Below are 24,271 nucleotides of genomic sequence, written 5' to 3' on the forward strand. Positions count from 1 at the left end.
CCACATCGGGATAAAATGCAACGGTGGTTACGCGGTTGCTTATATCCAAGGTTTGCGGCAGAGATGGCATATTTATTAACTGAAGAAGAGATTAAAAAAGCGAAGGAATGCCAGAAGAAAATAAGGATGAAAAAAAACGTAAGTATCGAGAAAGTATTTATTGAAAAAAATTTTATTCGAAAGCATTATTGAATCGAATTCCGCATTCAATAATCAAAATAAAACAAACAATTTCCGTAATAGAACGAGTGGTTAGCTTGCTTGTACGTCTCGCACGAGCCTGTTAGCTTATTGATATTACTTCCAAGAAAGGGCGCTAGGAAAGAAACGAGGAAGGGAGAGAAGGCTAATAAAAGAGAGTGGGGTAACTGAAGCAAAGCTGCACTTAGCAACATCGCGCTCAGCAAACCTCATGACGACGGCACAGTTAACATAAGCGCACGATCAGGGTCAGGCGACACTATCTGATTACGGCAAGTTCGTTAATTGGCAAATTGCGAGCATGAGTCATGCGTCGGGTCGGGTAGGTAGGCAGGTTCGGTGAGTCACGTGAAATTCTGCGCTCCCTTTATGGTTCGCACGCGAGTGCAACGCGCGCCGATCGGTCGGACAGCCGGTTACATGCACGCGCCGTTCACCGCGATATTCCGACAAGCATGTAACAACGATCAGGTACATCTCGTTCCCTCCCGACGTCCATTCCCCATTCCCTACACCTCCACGGTTAGGTAGATTATATATTTCTGGACGACGCACGTGAATTGATAGTACGTGCGTATTATCTCCGCGTCAGATTTTCCGCGATCGCCGGCGTGATCTGGCTGTAACGTGCACTTTCGAGACTGGCATCAACGTTTGAACGCGTTCCAAATAGAGTTGTAGTTGCTGACTGCTCCCAATAAAACGAAACACACGATAACTTACCTACCTACGTTGTTTCAAGGTAATACAGATGTTTATTTTATACGAAATAAATTATTACTATTAGTGAGATCAATTCATTGTAATGATAAAACTACTGGAACAGTAGTTCAAAATAACTGGTAACTTTTGTAACTTTTTATTAAATTTATAGTACTACACATTCTGAAATTTCTCGTGATTTTTATTGCAATATGTAAATGATTAAGTTAATCGCATTTATTTCAACGTTTCATCCCTGTTTCAAAAAAGTATGTATAAAAAATAAACGTTGTGCAGCAGAAATACGTTAATCATCAATAATTCTAGTTAATTATTATTGCTACATAGTGTGCAATTTCCACTATGTAGCAATAATTTTTTAAATAATAAAATTTCTTTTTATAAAATTTCTAGAATTGCTGACGCAAAGAATTATATGGAAAAAATGTTTTGCTGAAATATCTAAAAATTCAGTTACAGATCTGAAAAAAATTTTGTTAGACTATCAAAGTAATTTTGTATGTAGAACGTTCAAGCTGGTTGCGAGAAAATCAAAACTTTTTGCAGTATTGTTTATCATGCTTGAATTTCCTACGTAATTATTTTGTTGGTTCAACAAAATTATAATTCTGTTGGACCAACAATTTCAGATCTGTCTGTCTAAATTTTTAGATACTTACTTCAGCAAAATCGTTCTCTTTTTAACTCTATTAATTAATAACTCTAGATTTAATTTATCTATCAAATATAGATTCACACAATGATTTCTACGAATAAAATAAGAAGTGAATTTTTTAATTATTATGCCACTCGAAATACTATTAGGTGTTGGAATTAATTCGTAGCGTTTTACAAGTGATGGGAAGTACTTTCATTAATGTATTTTTTAATGCTCATGTGAAATAAATAACATTCTTTCATTAAAAACGCTACGAATTAATTCCAACACCTAATATTATCTTACGATCTTACATGATCAACAACACAAAGTACACATGTATAATCATGAAGAAATTTATCTTGTAATTAATTTAAAACAATCTTATCATAAAATATAAAAGTTAATGTATAACTAATTATAGAAGATATTTAATATGATTAATTTCAAAATGGTAGTATTAATAACATTGTAACTAACTAATCATTAATTACGCTTTTATTGTATCTCAAATACAATTACAAAGCAACGTTACGCTGAGAATATAATTATATAAATATGAGTATATGAAAGAGATAGCGGAACAAGGCAATCAACGTAAGTCCGGGCTTTTCTTCCGCCTTACTGCTCGCTAGAAGCATGTAAGTAAAAAGTCATTTTCCTTAACGGAAGACACATTCCGGAAAGTCCAACGAATCTCCACGCAGAGACCACCATTTTGTACCCGGACCGTGAGAGAAATAAATGGCCGCCGGGCAAATCGTATTTTATTTCGCGCTGGTAAACACGGTGAAGTGAGTTTACGCCTGACAGGACAAACAGTTACGTGTAACGATATTAATCCAAATGAACGTTTACTTGTCAGCATATTTCTCTTGCTCCTACTCGCGACAACAGGATTATTTTTGGGACGCGCTCCGCGAATGCAAAGTTAAACGTCGAGCACGATGAAATCCACCAAAACGACGACGATCGATTTTCCGTCGGAATAACAACAAAAATAAAAAGAATCGACACAGTGACGAGTAAAATGACGAGAGGATCGTCTGATCTAATTTACGAATGTCAAACGTGTATGCTTTCGCGAATTATTAAGATAAAGTTACCATCGCGCGATGATTGGCGATTCGTTTGAGTTCTATAAATTAAATGTGTCATCCCAGTCTCCTTTGGTGATAATTAGTGCGTTGTACAAGCTACCAACCCCGACGCGTTCAAATTAGATTCGTGTTTACACGAACGGCGACGCCAGCAAGAGCGTCGTGTCGCTAATCAGAAGATACATCTGATTAGAGAGTCGATGCAGCTCGTTAATTAACATGGCGCGCTTCTGGAAACTGATCTTATACGGCAATGAAAATTTAACGCTGTCGGATATTAGAAGTACAATTATTTCGGGTTTTATCCTCCAGTCGATCGAGACAAACGCAGCTGAAAGAAGAGAGAAAAAGACTTTATCTCGCGCTATAAAAAAAAAAAAAAAAATTAACATTTATCGTGCGCCCGTAATTGAGAATATAATGCGTTGCTTTTTTTCCCCTGGTAGGAGTTTCTCGCGCGCGTGTCGCGGAAAATATTTTCAGGTAAAGCGGAAAAACAGTACAAATGCCAGCAAACGGATAAAAACGCGGCGAGCTCGTCCGCTTTCGTGCAACGCATTTGTTATTTTAATAATCCCCTCCCTCGCTCCGCTCGCATTCTTATTTATCATACTTTTTTATTTTAATAACTGCACCTTCTCTCTCCTTCTCGCTCGCGCGCGCAACCTGGCTCGAAAACGAGCCAACAGCTAGCAGTAAATAGTCGGAAAAATGAGAGTCGTCGAGTTTCTGGTATATCGCACAGTTAGGTGCCGACCGGGGGAAACACCGCGAATTGTCGTAAATATTAATAATCCGGGAGTCGTCGACGGAGGCGGATGTCGGCGGTACGTAATTAGTGCTCCCTTCTTTTCGAGAAGCCGTTGGAAAATGTTTATGCCACGTACTAACCACCGAGGAAGAAATTACGCCAAGATCGTCGGTACTAGAAATTCTAGTTGCTTGATTAATCGTGCCGACCTTGGTTTAAACGCGGACAAGAACGCGAGATGGGACGAAGAACGAAATATCCAGAGTTAGTGCGGAATATTCTTGATTAGAATATTATCTGACAATTTCGTAAATTACAGTTAATAGCTTCGTCCAAGTGTATATGACCTAATGAAATCATAATATATTATCACAATTATCGCAAATTTAACGCATCATTTTGATAATTAAGATTAGTAAAGAGATTAATAAATTAATAAATAAACAATTGTCACTTGTAGCATATTTAACTTTAACCTTTACAGGACGAGAGTGGCGCTATTCTATTTTTCATGCAATTTCTATTCTTGTTCTTACCATTAATACTTGTTCTATCGCACTCCTAACATTAAAATTAGTAGTTAGATGGCTACATATACACACAAATAAAAATTTATATTTTTTTATATACTTAACAAACTTTATTCGCGCTTCACCGTTTGTGTAGAATACATGCCTTAGTCGATTTTATTCCGTACATTCTCAAAACTATATTTTTTTCGATTTACTTTTTTTTACATCAAAAACATGTTACAGTTAAACAATATTAAATGAAAATGAACTGAGAAATGTTTACCATAACTAAATAAAGAAAGCGACATTTGACGCTGATTAATATCGATAATATTATATTACTTGCCAATTTAATTTGTGATATTATACACTCCAGTTTCAGTCTAAAATTGAGTTTCATATTATTAGGCACTAAGATCCATAAACATTTAAAAAAAAAATTTTTTTTTTTTTTTCAGTAAAATATCAATTACAAACGTATTTAATATTAAGTACTGAACAGTCTCTGTAAATTAAATGATTAAATTGTAAATAAATAAAAAAAAATCTTTCTTACTTAATTTCGAGCTTATTTAATAAATCTCATTTAAAATGTAATTATTATAACACTCAGTATCAAAAAGTAAAAATTATGTATCTAATGACTTTTCACCAAAATGTCTCAGTGATAAAGTTTCCTTCCTTTTCACAAATTAGTTAGAGGATTTATCAAAAATTTAATATAACTGTATGTTAATTCTATTTTTAATTTATTTTTTTAATTAATTTTTTTTATTTATTCATTATTTCATAAATATACAAACTATGTTATTAATTCAAAAATTTACCGAAGAATATTTACGATCAATGTTATTCGGTAGCGAAAAAGTAGAAAATTTCTAAGATAAATTTTCAACAATTAAAACGTCGGTTCGCATGAATTTCCTTTTCAATTACTCTTCATAGCATACCGAAAGGACAACGGTCAGCGAAAAACGCAACACGAAAAAGACTCAAATAAGAGAAGGTAGAAATTAAAGGAAGAGACGCCTTCAAAGAAACCGGGAAGGAGAGATAAGTAGCTGCTGCAGCGGAGCGTGCTGTTTACGGAAATTAGCAATTCTAATATTTAGGCAAAGCGAGACAAATTTATTAATTAAGTCTAAAGTCTGGTCGTGCGTCGTAAGATACTTTTCGTTCACAAAAAGGGATAGTCAGGACAGTAATGGGAAATGAGAACGCGTAGATGATGAAAAAGGATGGAAAGGGGGAGAGGGAGGGAGGGGGAGAAGGTCAGAGAAGAAAAAACGAGAAGGTGGAGAACGTCGGACACTAGTTTGGAGAACGAGGAAGAGAGAGGAAGCAGGACGACAGTGTCCTCGGTCGTGCGTCGCTCAGCAGGAAACTTTTAATTCCGTAACTCCCGGATTAAATTATCACGCCGAGACGATTGTCCCAGGAAAGATTAAGAAAGGAACCCTGGACTGGCTTGGCGACGACGTTGTTCCTTCGCAGAACCACGCACAATCGCGCTATAAAGACGAGAGCGAGAGAAAGGTGGAATATGGTAGAAGAAGAAAGGAAAAGAATGAGAGAGACAACGACGAAATCTCTTTTTCGTCTGCAGGACTGGTTGTTGCGCTCGGTTTAACTCGACTGCGACTCGTGGAGAAAGAGACATAGGGCGGGGATAAGAAATAAGGAGACGAGAATGCGAAGGGCAGTAAAAAGCTGAGAGTAAGTCTATGGAGTGAAATGAAGATGCGACGTTTATATGGGAGGAAAAAAAAAGAGGAAGACCGAAAATTCACGAATGGAATGAGAATAGCTGGGAGAGAAAGAGGCAAATGTAAGATTCATTATGCAGCAGGGGAAAGGAACGATACATTGCAGTCCGAGGATCGACGGAAAGTACGGAGAGTGCATCGAAAAGAGTAAGTACGGGATTCACGGGAGTCAGTTTTAAGTAGGTCCCCTTTGCGAGGTACTTCGATACAGGACGAGAGTAGAATGCACGTATCTGTTCAACGAAGGAAGGAACGCTAAGGAAGGAACGAGGTATAAGTGAAGCGAAAAAAGCAAATGTGTGGACGAGCGAGGATATAAAAACAGACGAAGCTGAATAATTGATTGCTGAAACGGTCGAAACGAACATTTTACTTCACTTAAGCTATCTTCTGTGATGATATAATTATCGAATATACAAAGCTATGTCAAAAATCGAAAACTTGCGTTTTTCGTAATCGATAACGATGAAATAAAAGTTACGACTTCGTTCTAAATTGAAACGTGAAGAAATGGAACACAGAAACGGAAGTGAACGAGGTACGATCTTCGTTCATCTCCTTTACTTAGACTAGACGATAATGGAGAGCAAGAAGAGATGAAGTTGGGAAATCTTTCCGAGTCTCGGGACGGCGTTTGGGTTTTGATTAACTTGTAGGTCGGTTTGAATACGAGATCGAGCCGCGCCGGAAATCCGTCGCGTCGTGTTGCGCGAAAGAGAAACGGACTTATCACGTTTCCATCATCTGTTTGATTTACCTGGCGTAACACGGCAGCCAGTTACGTGTTTGCACAGATTCTCGCCGCCCGCGCGTTTCCAAGAGCACACTCGAATTTAATATTATTATTAGCCGCACGTGCGGGCGCTGTATCTATATATCGTGGTAAAACGAGAAGGAGATCGAGATTGTACCACGGAATACATGATACGACTCGACTCTCTTCAGAGCAAAAATCAATCGCTGCTCACATTTACTTAGGAAAGTATTAATCAAATTCGAGTGTAACTCCTACAGCCGATGTTCCTTTCATCGCAAATTCGTGCGGATGGACGTGTATCGAAGCGTGAGGGACTATCGAGTTTTTAAAATGAGCAACACATACAAGGAAATCTGATATTAATTATTTCAATAAAAGTTTATAGCATATTTTATAGAAAAAGAACGAATACTAAAAAAAACAATCTGTAACTAGAAATATTGAATGAAATAATTTTAGTTAAATATTCAGTTGGTACAATTAACATTTGATTAAAATTTTTTCTACGTTTGATATCTATTACCTAGATTAGATTCAGATATCAAGCGTAATCTCATCTTGAATCTCGGTAATTGCTTAAAAATTGCATATTTACATTTTTATGAGTTATATTTTTACAAATTATATGTCTCAAATACATTAAAAATTTGAAAAAAACACAAATGATGTCTTTTGAATTATAATAATTAGGAAGAAAATCTCGTTTTTCATCACAAAAAGGTATTCGTGAAACAAGCATCATTCAACGAGAAGAAAACAAATTTGTACACGTTAAAATATTTATCACAATATTAATTATATATATATATATCGATTGCGAATTTCCCGCGCGTTTAACGTTGAACACAACCCTTGTATTTATTTCATGCTTATATTTCATGGAACTAATAAAAATAGAATCAAGCAAATAATTGACTATTATTCACAGCTAGCATAATGATATGACATGAACCATCACGCAATATATACAAGTTAACATTTTTATGTTAAATACGAGGATCTACTATGAGAAATGTACTAAAAATCCTAAGAAGAATTGAATTTATCGAAACTGTTCAGTCAATCGATTATAAATGAATGACATTTTTCTTCTCTCAATGACAGATCAGGTACAGTCCGGAACTTTCAGACGCAACATATGAGACGCCGAAGAAACAAACGGCGTCTGGAAAAGCGAAACTCCCTTAAAGAATCCTCAACTTGAAGCATAGCCCGAAGGAATCGGATCGTATCGACACGAACGAATGGTCCGAAGAGGCTTCCAGGTTCGCGAAACGTCACGAGATATTGTTTGCCGCAATGCCGCCGGGAACGCTCGTCGTAGGTGTGAAGGGACTGCGAATCGAATCTCGTCCCGATCATAGAGTCTTTGAGTGTACTTCCGCGCGACTTGGCACACGGAATTGTTTCGATATCGGGCTCGCGAGAGGAACGACTGCGGCAATTCGTAATCCCTTGGAGCCGCACAAGAAGGTGCGTATAGCATTTCGTAGCTTACACAGTCGAACAAGGACATACCGCCCGACGAATGGTGGAGGAAGGAGAAAGGTCAGAGAACGCAACGATGTGAACAGAAGGCGAAGAAAAGGACGCCGATAGGAGAGACGGAGGAACTCCTACCCCCAGAGAAAGGAACTCGATGCATCCGAAACAGGGATTTCGTGGAAATCCTCGGGCACGCTTGACTGAGCAAAATATCCTTCTTCGTTGCTATTCCCTGAGTTTCGAGGTCTCTATGGCCGTCGGGACGCGACATTTTAGGGGACGGAAGAGAAGGCAGCACGGCCCGCTGGAGGATCTAACTGGAAGGAAGATCGAGCGTCGAGGATAGAGGGAGAAAAAACGACGGAGAGTAGAAAAAAGATAGACAGATTCCGAGAGAAAGAGAGAGAGAGAGAGAGAGAATGATGGAAGGGAAGAAAGGGGGAAGAAGAGAAAGCAAAAGCAGGAGAGGTCCTGCATTGCGACAACTAATGAACCATCTTGGAACGGACCCCCAAAGTCTCGTGAGACGTGACGGCGCAATGCAGTCACTGGCAAGCTAGCAGTGGCGACGGCGACGGCGACGACGACGTCGGCATCGTCGTCGCCGGTAGACTCTGACGATTTTTTGCTCTCATCATCCAGCACCACCCTACCAATTTCTCTTCGCCGCTTCTATCTCCGGATCCTTCTCTATGGTGAACTCGTTCCAGGAGCTCGTCTTATTCCCTTAAAACGCCCACGTTTTCCGTCGGATTCTTATTTGAATTCCCTGCTTGGTCGGCGGAGCGACCGACCCCTTGCAACATTTCCTTCTTTCTGATCTCAAGTTTGACCAGAGAAGCAGGGGGTGGGAGGAGACTGGCCAACGTGGTGAAACAAATTTACGGATGAAGGAACGACGAGTAGAAGGCGGAGTTCGGTCCTTTACTTAGGGCAAAGTTACTCGGCGAAGAAATGGTTAAGTCGTCAATTATCTGAGCACCTTGTAATCACGTAAATCTTACTGTTGATTCGGACTGAGTTTACACTGGTAAAGAATTCGTTTCGGATGTGGTAAAACTGAGTAACTGTTCGACATTAAGAAAATAGAATCGATTCTTCTAGTTTTTTTAATTAGTTGCAAAAATCTTGAAATTTTTATCAAGTTTTAATTAAAGTCGATCATGTATAAATTACAACAATAGTAAATGATATAAAAAAAAATTAATCATAAAATTATAGGGTTCCGTTTGCGTTGTAAAATTAAATTACGCATAAAATAACAATTTAAATCTTTTACACGCGTATTAGTACAATATACAAATTATAATATATAAAAACATTAAAACTTGAGACGAAAGTTTCAAAACATTTTATTCTTATCTTACCGTGTATTCCTTTCTATAATTATTTATAAAGGAGTCCATAAAAAAACTAACAACGTCTGTACGTAAAGGATCACGCATTATAAATCGTGTTTGGACTTCCGTCTGACCGCACGAGCGTGACGGTCAGACATGCGACATCCCCTCGTTCGACGGAAATCGACAAAGGGACGCGAAACAAGGTGGCGAAACAAACGTGGCGGATCAAAGAAGAGTAACAGCGACGAAAATGCGCTACGAAACTCACTTTTTCGCCCTTCCCTTTTCACTTCCACTTTTCTGCGCGAAGCTAATCACGTTAAAGCGGACGTGCTCGAAACTAAACTCGATCTATCTGATCCTTCGCAATTAGAATTCCGCTTTACACAAAAGTTCGAAAGACCTTGACTGTTCCATCTAACATTCCTGCCATGCTCGGCGCCGCCATGCTTCACTATCTTAAGCAGTTTGACTCCCTTCAATTCGGCTTTCTTCGGTATTTACTTAACTCCACGAATCTCGTAGTGGCTCCGTATTACAATTCGACAGCGACGTACAAATAGAGGAAACAAACAAAATTCTAGATGAAGAGATTCCGCAGGACGCAAAAAAGTCGCGTCTCCATCTCGCTATTCTTTACCTCACGGCCAAGTAGTAATTACGTTAAATGGAACAGGATTCTGGTAAGTTGACTGAGGATAATCTCTTCCTTCCGTCACTCCGCATCAGCGTCCTAATTCCCTTGAGATGTCTTTACGAATGAACCATTCGTAATTCCGTTTTCCTTCATCTTGCGAGTATTTTCATTGAAACGTGCTCTTCATTTAAATTGTGATGCACTCCGAGCGATGCGACGGTACTCGTCAACGGCCATCAAAACGTAGGAAAAAGTAATCAATTGTAAGATCAACGAAAATGTCGAAAATGTACGACGGAAGTCTTAAGAAATTTTATCCTCTTTTGCTTTCTATGTCTCTTTGATTCTCGTAAAAAAGACAAAAACGATGAGTAATCGCCACTGATATTTTTCAGATCTCTTTCCCGTCCACTCACATCACCGCTTCAATCTTTTCGTCCTTTGCAGCTTATCCACATCGGCTATTCCGACTCTGCGTTTTTCTTCTCTTCATCAAGTCGACTTTCTCTCTCATCAGTCCCTTATTTAAATTTAATTACCATGCCGACAAAGGGCGCGGATTCCTCGCACGACCTAACTACGATGATGTGAGGTCAAAGTGCGCTCGCGCGACGTTGGCAGCATCGTGGAAAAATCCCTGCGAGAAGAACAAAGAAACGAAGGTGCACAAAGAATCCTTCGTAGATCTTCTCTCCCCGCTGTGTTTCCAACCCCTCTAGGCGTGGAACGGCACGAGGCGGTAATTGCATTAAAGTGGACGTGGGTTACGCAAGAGCCGCCCCTTCCGTACGCGGAATAATAAATTCCCAGCGGCGTGCAGTAACGAAAGTTAGGGCCTGCAGTCTTGTTTCCCGGTCCGTTAGCGGCCAAGATTCCTCCTCACTTTCCAGTTTCCGCCATCTTCACCATTTTATCTTTTTTTTTTCCTTAGCCTTGCGTCCCTCTCGCTCGAAAATCCTCGAATCGATCCAGGCGCAATAATTTACGACCCCAGCCCTCATCCGTGTCGATTACCCCGTACTTGTTCTTATTTTATCTCCGGCAACGTACGAGTGAAGTTTCTGAACGTCATTTTTCTTCTTTTTTGTCTTTTCCACAAATTGAAGGAAATGTATAAGTTAATACATACTGTTAACGTTTCTACGATCAAATATCCAACTGTTAAGTCTAAAAATAGTTGAAATAAAATTCGGATGATCATATTTAATCGCATAAAAAAATCGAATTGAATAAAATCTGTCTACAGTTGGAAAATTTGTATTAAAAACAATTTCACAACATTTCACAAATATCCCGAAAGTCCACTCAAATTTTATGTTAATTTAACATAAGATAAATATCTAGAAAGTAACAGGAATGTTATGTACAAAATTAACACAAAAATGTAATATAATTTGTAAACAATTTGTGGAAGAATTTTTTTTCGAAAAATCGACATTTATGTATATTAAATTAACACGTAATTATTCATTTATCTTGAAATTTACGTTTTAAAATACATTATTTTTATATTATTTGTTCACTACTATCATAAATGATATTATTTTAACAGTAAAAAATGTTAAAGATCAATTTAACACAAAATACTCAAACAACACAATTACATTGTGTTGTGTTAAATTAATATGATATGTTAAAAATTCAACAAGATAAAAATTGTAACAAGAATTGATTTTCACACAATGTTTAAATACAAAATATTTTCTACTATGTATTTATATACCGTGTATATAAAATAGGAGGTAGATATACACAATGTTAAAAGGCGAAACAGCGCGCAAGTTAGGTATTTAGTCCGCAAGGACTTCCATAGAAACTGTCCTTTGATTTCAGGCGCAGTTAAGACTATCACGTAACACCTCGAATTCCCATAGTAACAATCCAGCCATCTCGGCCAGAACGGCGAATTTACAGAAATTTAGTTGAATATTGTTTGACTGGGGATTCGCGCTCCAACGAGCAGCGGCCATAGCCGTTTGCTGGCTCCAACGATCTTGTGGTTCTCCACTCTCTAGTTGCGTACCCGAATTAACGCGGGTAATGGGAGGGAATCGAGCGTATCGTATTTTCAAGGATCTGCCATCGGCCAAGTAACGAAGTGCCAGGAATTTGAGGAGAAACGAGAGGAGAAGCCGCGCGGAGTAGAAAGGAACGCGATAAGAAAGGAAAAACGGTGCGAAAACGGGAGACGCCCAAAGAATGCACTTTGCGAAGTAGAAAAGAACAATATCGAGACAAGGTAGAACGGATCACGTATTGGATACCAGGCGTACATACCGAAAAGGAAAACGGAAAATGTCACGTAGCGGCGGATCGCGCGAGCGTTCGCGCGCGATGGTGGGATCGAACGCGAGAAAAAGGGAGCTGAGAAAAATAAGAGAACGCGCATTTACGTGCGTGGAAAACCTGGAGAGGTATCGGGAGCCGCGGCCGCTACACGGGAACAGGGAGGACACCGGGGAACAAATACAATAAAGAAAGCGACGCGACATGGCGCGAACGACGCGGAATGGACAAAGAGCGGCGTAAGCGTCGAACGGGAAGGAAAAATGAAGACGACGGAAATAAAAGAGAACGAAGATTCTGCCGCACGGGGCTAGGAAGGTAAGGGAAAAAGAAAGGAGAAGTCACCAAGCGCGGTGCACGAGGGCAAAAGTGGCGTCAAGTAGAATGAAAAAGGGAATAGAAAGAGATTGAAAAACGAATGGAAAGGGAGTATGTGAGGGAGGAAAGAGAGAGAGAGAGAGAGAGATAGAGAATACGGAATATGTACGGGAAACAAGCGCGAATGAGAGAAAACGAAGAGCTCGAATCTACGCGAGAGAATGCGTTCGTTCATGAACGGAAATGAAAAGAAAAACGTCAAGATGTAGAAGGAAAAAGGAAGGTTGAAAGTAAAAAAAAAAGTTACATGGATAAAATCCGCGGAGGAAAATAAAACCATGAGATGATGACCTATACGCGCGCAAATATAAGAAGAGATGTTATCAAATGAGATTTCATCTCTGTTCAAAAACAGAGAGCAGCTAACAAGAATAAATATCGCAGAGTATATATCGAATGTAAAGGTGATCACAGAATAATGTTAGAAAAAAATTACGACGGCAAAATAATCTAAATAAGATCAAATATTATGCAAAATAAATATCGTTCTTTTATCAAAGATTTTTAAATATTAAACTGAATAACAGTGAGTTGATTGAAAATATACTTTTTCAAAAGTATTCTTTGAACTTACTCCTCATGTTTTATTATATATTACTAAACATCGTCTTTCACATTTCGAACTATTTTGCTTTAATCCCAAAGAAAATGTACATGTAAAATAGTTCATCTATCATACGACTTTCTATTTTTTCAGTTTCGCAGTACCAAAATTTAGTCGCCGAATGAATGGCAAAGAATCGCGTTGGTTTCTCACCGGTGTTATAAATCGCGCGAACGTATGAAAATTCAATAGTAGCGGAAGAGGATTCGGCGGCGCAAAACGCAAAAGGACAATGCGGAGAACACGCGGAGCGGAACGGAAGCGCACACGTTCGGCCATGTACCACGAGAAACGACGGAGGAGAACGTTCGAGAGTAATACGGAAAATGTATTTCGCGAAGGACGGTGAGAGGGAGAGACGTGGCCGCTCCATCGTGCTGCGGCACTACTGCTGCCGTTGCACAGCGACGCTATATAACGGACAAGCCGTTTCACGCTACGTTTACCATTTTATTTTATTTCGAAAGGTATATATATTTTTAGATTTTATTACGGCCTCCCGAGAGAGAGAGAGAGAGAGAGAGAGGGGGGGGGGGAGGGAATATATAGTGACCGCTCGACTGATATATCGCGAATTCTTTTCGTGTTCAACGATTTTCCACAGGGACACCGAAATCCACGTAATTATATTATAATAATTGTCAAAAGCACCTTGATTGCTGTATGATAAACATTTTTCAATGGAATTTAATTTATCAACCAATTTTACGTCTCTTCTTTTTGTATGCCACATATGATTCGTAATAGAATTAAAAAATTACAGATTATACATTTTTTTGTCAAATATAAACGTCTGAATAAATATTATTTCAAAATAATTGCAAATTTCAAATCGAATTATTAACAAAAATGCACATTATGCAAAAAATACACTCCAGAATCATAATTTATATTATTTATCAAGATATTCAATATATAATATATATATATGTCCATTTGAAATATCTATTTTATATCTATTGATAAATATAAGTATCTATAAATTGCGATTCTACGCGAAAAATGATATGCATTTTTTTATAACACTTTAGAATTTGCAATGATTTTTTCAAATAATATTTATTCGGAGACATTTAAGTTTGATAAAAGATTATATAATTTGTAATTTTTAAATTTAGATTTAACGTCGTGAAATCATCGTAATTTAATTAGATCATGCAAAGTCTACATCCAGCAGTGGATTTTAATATTAATTTAAGAGAGGAAAGTGTTTAGGAATAAATATAAAATGGTTTCATTTCCATTTTCAGACGGCGGCAACAGTTACGTCTAGGAAGCGTCCTCAGCCGCGAAAGACATCCCCGCCAAGCACGTTTTATTATCTTGAAAGCTATTTTGCCGTCTGCCTACTCGCTAATAGGATTGTCATCTCGCGTGCCTTTTGCTGGACTACGATAGCGGATAGTTCCAATTCTCGGTATCGCGAACCGTCGACTACAATTCAAGATATTCCAGGTCGCGCCCACCAACTTCGAGTCTCATTATAAGCTTTCGGTCCTGGAACGCACCTTCGTGGCAAAAGGGAGAATAAACTGTGGAAAAACAGAACGGCCTGGAAAAAAGAACAATCCGAAGACAGTAATGATTGCTCCCTTTGTTGCGTCCTGTAAATTACTACCGTATGGACAGCCGCGAAGAAAGACCGGACCTAAAAGAGAAAGGACATCCAGAATTCAAAGCACGACTTCTAAACTTTTTCGATGGCTCAATTTCGCGAGGAGACTCGACGCGCCCTGGCCACGCCCGCCTCGCTCGCGCGACAATTCCGCCCTACGCCCTCTTTGTCTCCGAAGAGAAGAACGAAGGATACGGGTTAATGTCGCCGGGCTGAAGAAGAAACGGAAAAAAAGCAAGAAACTTGCCGGCCAATTCGCGGACGTGCCGTAGACTCTAATATGTTTCGTATATCCTACTTGGCCGTTTGTTCTCTCCTTCCCGTACCGCGAAAAAAGAACAAAAGACATAGAGAGTTGAGGCTCGAAGGGTGGAGCAGCAGAAGAGGAGGAGCTCGAGGTGCTGTGCCAGCATGTTTCACTGTAGCACTCGAACCCGATCCCACTTTCATAAGTTCTCTAAGTTTTGCGGCAGCTAGTATCTAATAGTCGGCTTTTCTCTTCCATTCCCTCTTTCTTTCTCGCAGTTATACCTTTCCTTACTAATGTTAACGCTTTCTCACACTTCCTTTCACAATTTCTATCCTTTTTTCCACATTTAAAATAATTAATTCAACAAAAGTCACGTAGATTTCCATTATGGAAACTGTTCATTTTTCTTTATATATATATATATATATAATTAAAACAAATATTACATTAACTCTTGTAATTTTTTATGTTTTTTTTGGAGAACTTGTTATTGTCCACAGATTTCAAATTAATTCTGGCACGGAATATTTGTTAATATTATGGAATATTTTAACATATAATAATAATAAATTACTGAATCACACATATATATATATATATATATATATACACATATTGTGAAGAAAATAATATCTGACACACATTACAATATGTGATGTATCATAATACATTGCAAAACATTTTCCATAATATTTAGTATTTTGAAATTAAAGAGCTACAATACAGTCATTTAAAATTCTTACGCATTTTAATAATGTAATATAAATAATACTTAATAAATTATCACTTACTAAATTATAAAACTGAAAGAGAATAATATTATTAATTAGTATTATACACAATAAAAATGAATTTATTAGATATTCCATTTAATATTCCATGTAACACCTGTAGCGTAAAGAATTCCTGCTATTTTTTCTTTATGAGGTTTATTCTAGTTAATTAGAATCCTTATGGATGATTTAAAAATAGATTTTGATATTTTTCTTTCATAATGCAGATAAATATCTGGGTTAGTCGGTCAGTAGTGCAACTCCATGCACGCTCCGTCTTTTCATTGCGCTTATTCTTGCATATAAAAGCATCCAAACGGCAAATATATATTTATGTCAAAAATTTCTACAAGAATATGTATAATTATAAGTAAAACTTGAAACAACGTCAGTGTTTTCAAGCATTATCATACGTATTTCTTTATAAAACTATGCTGACGAGCTGACGTAACTATCGCGCAGAATTATTTATGTATCGTTGTACATGGTAAAATTTCAAATCACATGTAGTTGTTACTGTCCAACCATAATTCACAAACTATTTCGTAATAACTTACGATCGCAGTCGCGCGCGCGCGCACACGGATTCATCTAACTTCATCTGAAATTCTACGTACCATTCTTCCCCGTTTTACTTCTTGTTTCACTACTTTTCGTTCTTCCGTTTCCCTGTCTTCTTACCATCCTTATCTGGCGACGCGATATCGCCCTTCGCGAAACTCGGAAGTGAAGAGATAGGGAAGAAAGCTCCCCCGAAGCTTCCACTTGACATCGAGTAACTTTTGATAGTTCTAAGAGGTAAGACGAGGAAGAAGTCAAGATGGTAAAATTACCTTCGAATACTTCGTGACAAAATTCCAAGATTAACCTGGATGCTGGTGGCAACGCGGTGACAAAGCAAACTGTTATTATAAAAAATAAAATGCATTTAGAACCTTATAAAATGAATACCTACTTGGAACTTTAATGTCATTTGAAATTTTGTTCGCGTGATATGATACAAAGAATATTCAAGAGAAATTATGAAAATCATATCGAAGAAGAGTGATCGATTGAACGATGATAAATGATGGGTCCATCAACATTATATTGGAATATCTTACGGGATGGTTGTCCACATTTACCCCTCGAATGCAATGTATTGTTACCATATGGTATCGAGAAAATCATTACTGACGAAGACGTCAAACTAGCTCATGCAGGAAAAAATTAATGCAGTAGCAATGATGGAAGTTTGCAAAGCCATCTGTGCAAGATTGAAGAATAACGCAAACAATAAGCGACCATTAAGACGTTGAACGTATTACTAATATATTTTATTCTTCTTTGCAAAATAAAAGTAGAGTTTATGCGCTAAACAAAATCTAGTTAGTTCATTATAATATATAATTCATATATTGTTAAATTTACATTATAAAATTACAATTTGAAATATTTTCAATCATTTTTATAGGTCATCAGATCGTCACTGTTTCTATTTAATATGTCATTAATTTAATTAAAACAATTGAGTTAAACAATTTAACTCAAGAATATTAAATTTGAATGCAAAATTTAGTTTATTTACTAAATGCATACATTGATATAAATATTGTTTGCTTCGAAACTAACCACAGAAATGGATTAATTTACATTTTGATACATATGGAAGTTAAAAATAAAATGTTATTTTAATTTAATGGATTGAGTTATCATTGTTCCTATGATATCTAACAGCAGTGTGTATTGTATAAAAAAATCCACATATATTTAACACACACAAAACACACACACATGCACACACACAATTTTTGAATTTGAAACCATTTTTTATTTGACAAATGAGTTTCTTCATAATATGGAATCGCAAACTCTGCGAGATCACTAAAATCAAAAGTGTGTTATATTAAAGTTACTCACGTTAAATCGAATTACCTATACATTGTGTAAACATTGAACGAGGATTCAAACTTCATTATAGCGAAAATTTCACTTGTGTGTATTCAGTGTAACAGAATTTCACTGCAGTTTGTTCATTAATCACGGAACCTCAGTAGAACTCTCGGTAGGCAGGGAATATCTTTTCCCTTCAAACATTTTGGTTCATAAAGGAGATTCAATAAATCTGAGACGATAAACGAGAAACACGGAGAGTTGCTGCTTTTGATATCATAAAGTACATACAGTCTATTATCATCCTTATTTGGTCTTTCTGTCTAAGAGCTTACTCCATTTTTTTTAAAATAAAATCCGCTGATATCAACCTGAATGCCTCGAAACGCATCCGTCTACTTTTCTTTTCGATCTTGATCAACTTTCTATTACGTCTGTACAATAAATCGTCTAGTCATCTCTGACATATCAAATCCCAAAAAAACTTCACGTTAAGAGGAGGATTATGAAGCCATCGATCGCTAACTAAGGAAGATTAAGTGACCCGAACACTGTTTATAAAGCCTCTCAACTCTCTTCGTCGATTTCAACATCACCAATACTCTTTCAAAAATGAAGTCTTTATTATGACAAAAGACGTTATCAACGATTAAAGTTAATGTCAATATGTTTAAATAAATTTTCTTATACGTTAAAACACAATGTTTTATTTTGCAATTATGTTAGAATGTTTTCGAATTTCAAATTTCCTTTTTTGAGATTTCTCATCATTATCAGCCTGCAAATTTAAATTAAAAATAACGATTTTCGGAACTGTATTGCAGTAAATAATCAATTTGTTTTGCTAATGACTATAAGTACATCATTAACGACCGCGCTTAATCGAGCGGGAATTTGTTTTCAACTGGCCTAATTACGCGCGGCAACTGAAATGTACGGCCAGAGTAAATAGATACACGAATCGAAATCGACAGCGTTCCTAATTAATCGTTCGTGTACCGCGCGTGGCTACCGAAATACGTTTTTCCAATTTCGTGGTGGTGCAACATTATAAGCAATAATACACACAAATCAACAAAACTCATGACTGGCATTCAAATGGCAATAACGCAAGACTGTGTATGTATATATATATATATATATATATATATATATATATGATCGCCAGCAATTTTCTTGCGTGCCATAAAAAACCTCAAAGCTAAAGTCTGCACACTGCAATATAAAAAGTTTTACGTCACTATATTCAGAGAAAGTGAAAGACATCGAATCGTGTAAAATATAATACAAAACCATTCAGTTCGTGCACACGTACGTAATATTATATAGTCGCATGATCTCCGTGTTCTGAGAATTCAACAATTCCCGTCAAATAAAAAGAAGAGACAAAAGAGATTGTGGATATTAATTCTTTTCAAAATATATTCTGTATAATTTGTAACAAAAACCTTTTATATTGTTACCATAATCAACTGTAAATTAAAAACCTATTAAAAAAAGCTTTTTGGTGACCCATTATTCGCTATACAAAGTAATTCTAACGTTCTTTTCTAACAATAAGTCAATATAGAAAGAAGTAAGAGGAATATCTTTCAATGTTCATAGTGTAATTTACGTTATATTTCTTTCAACACTACACCGATATACTTCGAAGATGCAATTACATTTTTTAATGAAATAAATTGATTCTTCTCATTATTCTATGTATAATATAATTAGAAAAATAATCAGAAAATTAATATCAGGCACTCTGATTACATATATTATGTCGACATTACATCATTACATAAGATTGCCCAAATGTACCATCGTAACATTCTAATTATTTTCCAATTTTTTATAACAACATCATATTGATCATTAATATGTAATAGTAATCTAACATTAGAATAAGCAGCTTGTATATAATTCATTCTCTAAAATTATTTTCCAAAATAAAATCTTCAGAATATTTACATGTCATCGTACAAAAACTATATAACAAAAATGAAACTAAAAAAAGAGTGCAATTACGTCTTATAAGCGCATCAACGTATCGTTAAAAAAAAAACAAACTAATAGATGACAAATCAGTGAAAAGATTTTATTCTACCATCTTTTTCTTCTTAACTTTAACTTATTTGTTTTGGAAAAGATTTATAACCCAGTAGTCCAGTTACTGCAATCACCATACATAACTACGTCAAACCTTGAACTTTCACATATATATTATTAGGTGCCGGTGCGAAGAAAGAAAAGGGACAACAAAGCGACAGAGAAAGAACGTTATTCTGTATGCAGCATGTTGCCGCGTAAAAAATCCGCGAGACGTGATGGCATATGGCAGATATAAAGTATGGGTCCCCAGACCTGGCCATTTCGCAACAGTTTATTAGATTCACGCTCGCGACGTAGGTTTGAACGAAAAAGTTCGTTTGGAAGGAGCGACCGAGTGTTCGCGCGAGACGCGCGAATACGTTTGTATTCGGTTGATTTGTGCCCCGGTATACCTCTTATTTCGCGCTGTGCGCGCCGTGTATTCTGACGAGAAAGCGGCAGTCCGTGGGCATCACGTAGCGCTGCAGCCGAAACGTGCTTCAATTTTCGGCGGCGCGGCGCGGCGCATCGGGCGGAACAATGCGCGGCTGCATCTATTCACGGGGAAGTTGGGGAAATGTTAACAACCGCCTTTCACCGACTTCTCGCTGAAATAAAAGCGCAACCAACGACACGCAACGCGACTTCCATCTCAATTCCTAACCGCTCTACCACTACGATCCATCGTCGTCCTTCCGTAATAATATTACCAGACTACTTCTCGCGGAGACAAAGCGCAGAATAAAATAAAGCCCACATTAAAACTTTTCCCACTTCACGTGTTCTAAATGTCCTTCTATGTTCTAGTTGCGGTCATTGTTCGTCGTTTGTTAAGTTATTGTTGCATTTAACGGGTGCTGTCCATAAAATCGAGAATCAATTAGGTCAACAAGAAATTAATTAAATTTTTTATAATAATTCATAATTTAACGTTCAATTAAATGCAAAAAAATGAGGAAACACAAATCATTTTTTCGTGTAATAAAAAAAAATCTCCGTTCATACAATCACACAAATTATACAAATTTCAAGGTTTGATAAATCGTTAATTAATCACCGTACAAAATCTATATATGAAAAGAAAAGAGAGAGAGACAGAGAGAGAGATGGTTTTTTTTATAACAGTTCAAAAGCGATAACTTTAAAGTACCTTTTATGAAGATATCGTGATAAACACATTCGCTTTTAAGTAGCTAAGAAGCACATAAGTATAGTTCTGAAAAAGTTTCGTAAAATTTTAAACAGACCTTACATTCTGTCCTAAAAAAGGAGTTTAAGCTTTTTTGAGGTATTAGGAAGCACCGAGGTAGCGAGAAAGACGGCAAGGATAGACGGGGATTTCAAAAAGTAATTTCGCAGGTTTGGTTGTGTCACGCGCGTAACATTTCCCGCGGGACAAGCCCGACTCTGGTACATAAAAAACATTTTTCCCCGCGACGTGACACGACGTTACGTGTTATTCGAAACGAAAGAGTAAAAGAGGGAGGGGGGGGGGGAGAGAGAGAGAGAGAGAGAGAGAAAAGAAAGAGAGAAGATTTCACGTGAGTCTATTAAATCCGTATGCATATGCTGCGTGAAAGTTATATCGTAATAGATTTTTTATAAATACATCAAACTAGAGTGTTATCTAACCAAAATATGCAGTTAAAATATAATTCATTGAACAAATAATATCGTGTGTACTAGATTTTTTTACAAAGATAAATATAATATTAATAGAAACAATATCCTTGATAAATTTGAACTTTCTTTTTTTCAATATTATATAAATTTGAAAATAAATATATTTTGTACAAAGAGAAAGAGAGAGAGAGAGAGAGAGAGAGAGAGAGAGAAGACAAGATTGTTTTGAATAACGATAATAGCTTTAAGTGCAACAAACATTTAGCTATCAACAAACTATTAGGTATTAAAAATTAAAGCCTTGTATTCATTACAGTAGAAGTAGATAAATCGCTTCTTTTAATTGCATATAAATAATTATGAAGGATTTACCAATTTAACATGTTTTCAACACAAAATAAAAAGCGTTAAATAATGTATGTATCGCATGAAATATACAGAATCATATCGAATATACATGGCAACGTAAGTGCGGCGATATATCGTATCCAGTTAATCGTTACAAGATCAACTTTAATCAGTGGTGTTTTAGCACACGTTAATGAATCGCGTCGCGTTAAAAGCCATTACACGAATTTCGATATCTATACAACATATATAGCGATGTATTTCGTGCGTGACATCACGCGATTTCGAGAAAATCAAAAATATGTTCGAATCGCAGTCGAACAGTCCATCAGAGTGGAGGAAAAATAGAAATATTTCCTATTATAAACGTGATATCGGTCTCATACATCTCGTAGCGAATCGATGATGTTCTAACGCATCGCTCGCACTTTTCATAGAAAAAACACGACCAATTAATCAATATAGGATGGTCGAGCGCATAGCTGTGAAAATAAAAGAAGAGCATGATGGATATATGATCATACGGATACGTGATAAATTTAAGTATATCGTCGTGTCCACAAATCACTCGCAGAAGATCACGTGGCATTATTTGCACTTAATAGTAAGGATACAATCAAATATTATGTGGAAATTATTTCCACATTATTAGCTAAGATACATTTACACTCGAATGTAAAACACACAAGAGAAAGTATACATTGCATTAAAAAAAAATTACTAAATCTCAATATACATTTCTTCGAATAGTAAACATTTACTTACACTAAATGCGTTTTTACCTAAATAAAATTAATGATTTTTGTACAGCATATGTTAACATTTAGTGAATACTGACTTAGAACCATTTGAACAAATATTTATTAAAATTTAGTATTTTTTCAATGTATATAAATGTAAACAAAAACGATATGTCAAAAGTATACGAGTACAACACCTAGACATTTATGTCTGAAGACTTCACAGTGATAGGATGCACAAAATATATGGAAGGGAGAAAAATAACATGCAGCCGGCAAACAACATCGTTCGAAAACGTAGTAGTTAAAAAATTGTTGAGGGTAGTGATAGTGGCCGCACGCTAGGGATGAAGTGTGTGACGTATAAAATTCAAGCCATAAAAAATATCGGCGGAATGCACGCGAACGGTAAACAGCACCGCGGTCGCTATAATGTCGAATAAACACGCGTATGCACGGTAAAACGCGATTAAATTGTGTCAGATGAAGCGGATCGTGGGAAGAGGAGAAGACAGAAGAGAAAGGAGGGAAGAAGAGGAGAAAGACGGAGAGATGGAGAGAGCGAAAGGAGAGAGAGAGAGAAACGAGCATCTCTTTCACAGGACGTTTTCCCCACAGCACGGGCGAAATATTAGCCGTCCTCGCGAAATGAACCATTCATATCGTCTATCCAGCGATTTTCTCCTCTGCTTCCATTCGCTTCATTCCGCTCTTCGCTGCTCGCCTTGCGCGCGAAGTCGTTGCACATTAATCGCGAAAATGCACGGTACAATTTGTAAATGAAGTTACCGGGTAGCGAAAGTTGACCGTAGTGTAGGACTGTGATACTTTATTGAACATGATATACGTCCATGTCGAATAAATGTCGACCGCTGTCGTCGCCGCAAATAAAAATAGATCGCGATTGAAAAGAATCTGTTAAACGACTGCTACCTAAATATTGGAGCACCATTGCGGAATTTCCGACGATATTTTTCTTTGTTGTTTCTTTTTTAATTATTTATATTTTTCTAACTATTTTAATTCATCTTTGATCGACAAATCTGATATTTCTTTTTTAGAGATTTTTAGAGACAATTTTTAGGTAATATATAAACTTGATAATCAAATGTTCGATTGAGATTCAAATAATACAAATTATCATTTGTTATACATCATTTGTCAAGTAATAATATATTCACAATGATTTAATGTTTTTAAGATTATGTATTAAAACTTCATATTAAGTATCAGACTTAATAATTATGTATCAGTATTTACAATATAAATTCAATTATCACTAATTATACAAATAATCAAATTGTATTAACTTCTAATTTCATATATAATGTGTGTGTGTGTGTGTATGTATGCGACATTTTATTATCAATTGACACTCGGATAAATTCACTTTGAAAATCGCAGTATATCCAATATTTGATTCAATTACATGCTTGATTCCGCTATTGCTCGTAATTCGTTTGTCATAAAGAAAGAAGTCTCTTGGAGAGCTTTTGTCAAAACAATCGTCTTAAACGGCGAATCTTACGTTCTGTGAGAGATGATAAATCACCGCAATTTCACGAACTGTCGTCCGTTCAGTTGACGGACCAGTTGAAAACGATCTGCTCCGACAATATGCGACATAAGCACCAGCTAGACAATAAGAAAAAGAAGAGAGGTCTGCTTTCGAGGAATCATGCGAATCGTTTAGCACGCGCACATTGTTTACGTGCCAACGACGATTTCACCAAACACGGTTATCGATACGGTATATACGAGAAGAGGAAGCCACACGACGCCAAAGAGATTTTC

At 36.8% G+C, this 24,271-nt stretch overlaps 1 protein-coding gene and 1 long non-coding RNA gene across 11 annotated transcripts in view; one reads left to right on the forward strand and one right to left on the reverse strand.

Moving 5' to 3' along the window:
- LOC105149425 (uncharacterized) overlaps window positions 1-24,271 on the reverse strand; it is a 375,771-nt gene that overhangs the window by 119,269 nt on the left and 232,231 nt on the right. The gene's annotated exons all lie outside the window — the stretch shown is intronic.
- On the forward strand, window positions 10,878-21,793 carry LOC105149424 (uncharacterized). Its single transcript, XR_846597.2, has 2 exons — window positions 10,878-13,647; window positions 14,431-21,793. It is a non-coding gene; the product is annotated as an uncharacterized LOC105149424 (long non-coding RNA).

This window comes from Acromyrmex echinatior, chromosome 3 (genome assembly GCF_024713525.1).
Source record: "Acromyrmex echinatior isolate Ae372 chromosome 3, ASM2471352v2, whole genome shotgun sequence".
Classification (NCBI taxonomy): Eukaryota; Metazoa; Arthropoda; class Insecta; order Hymenoptera; family Formicidae; genus Acromyrmex; species Acromyrmex echinatior.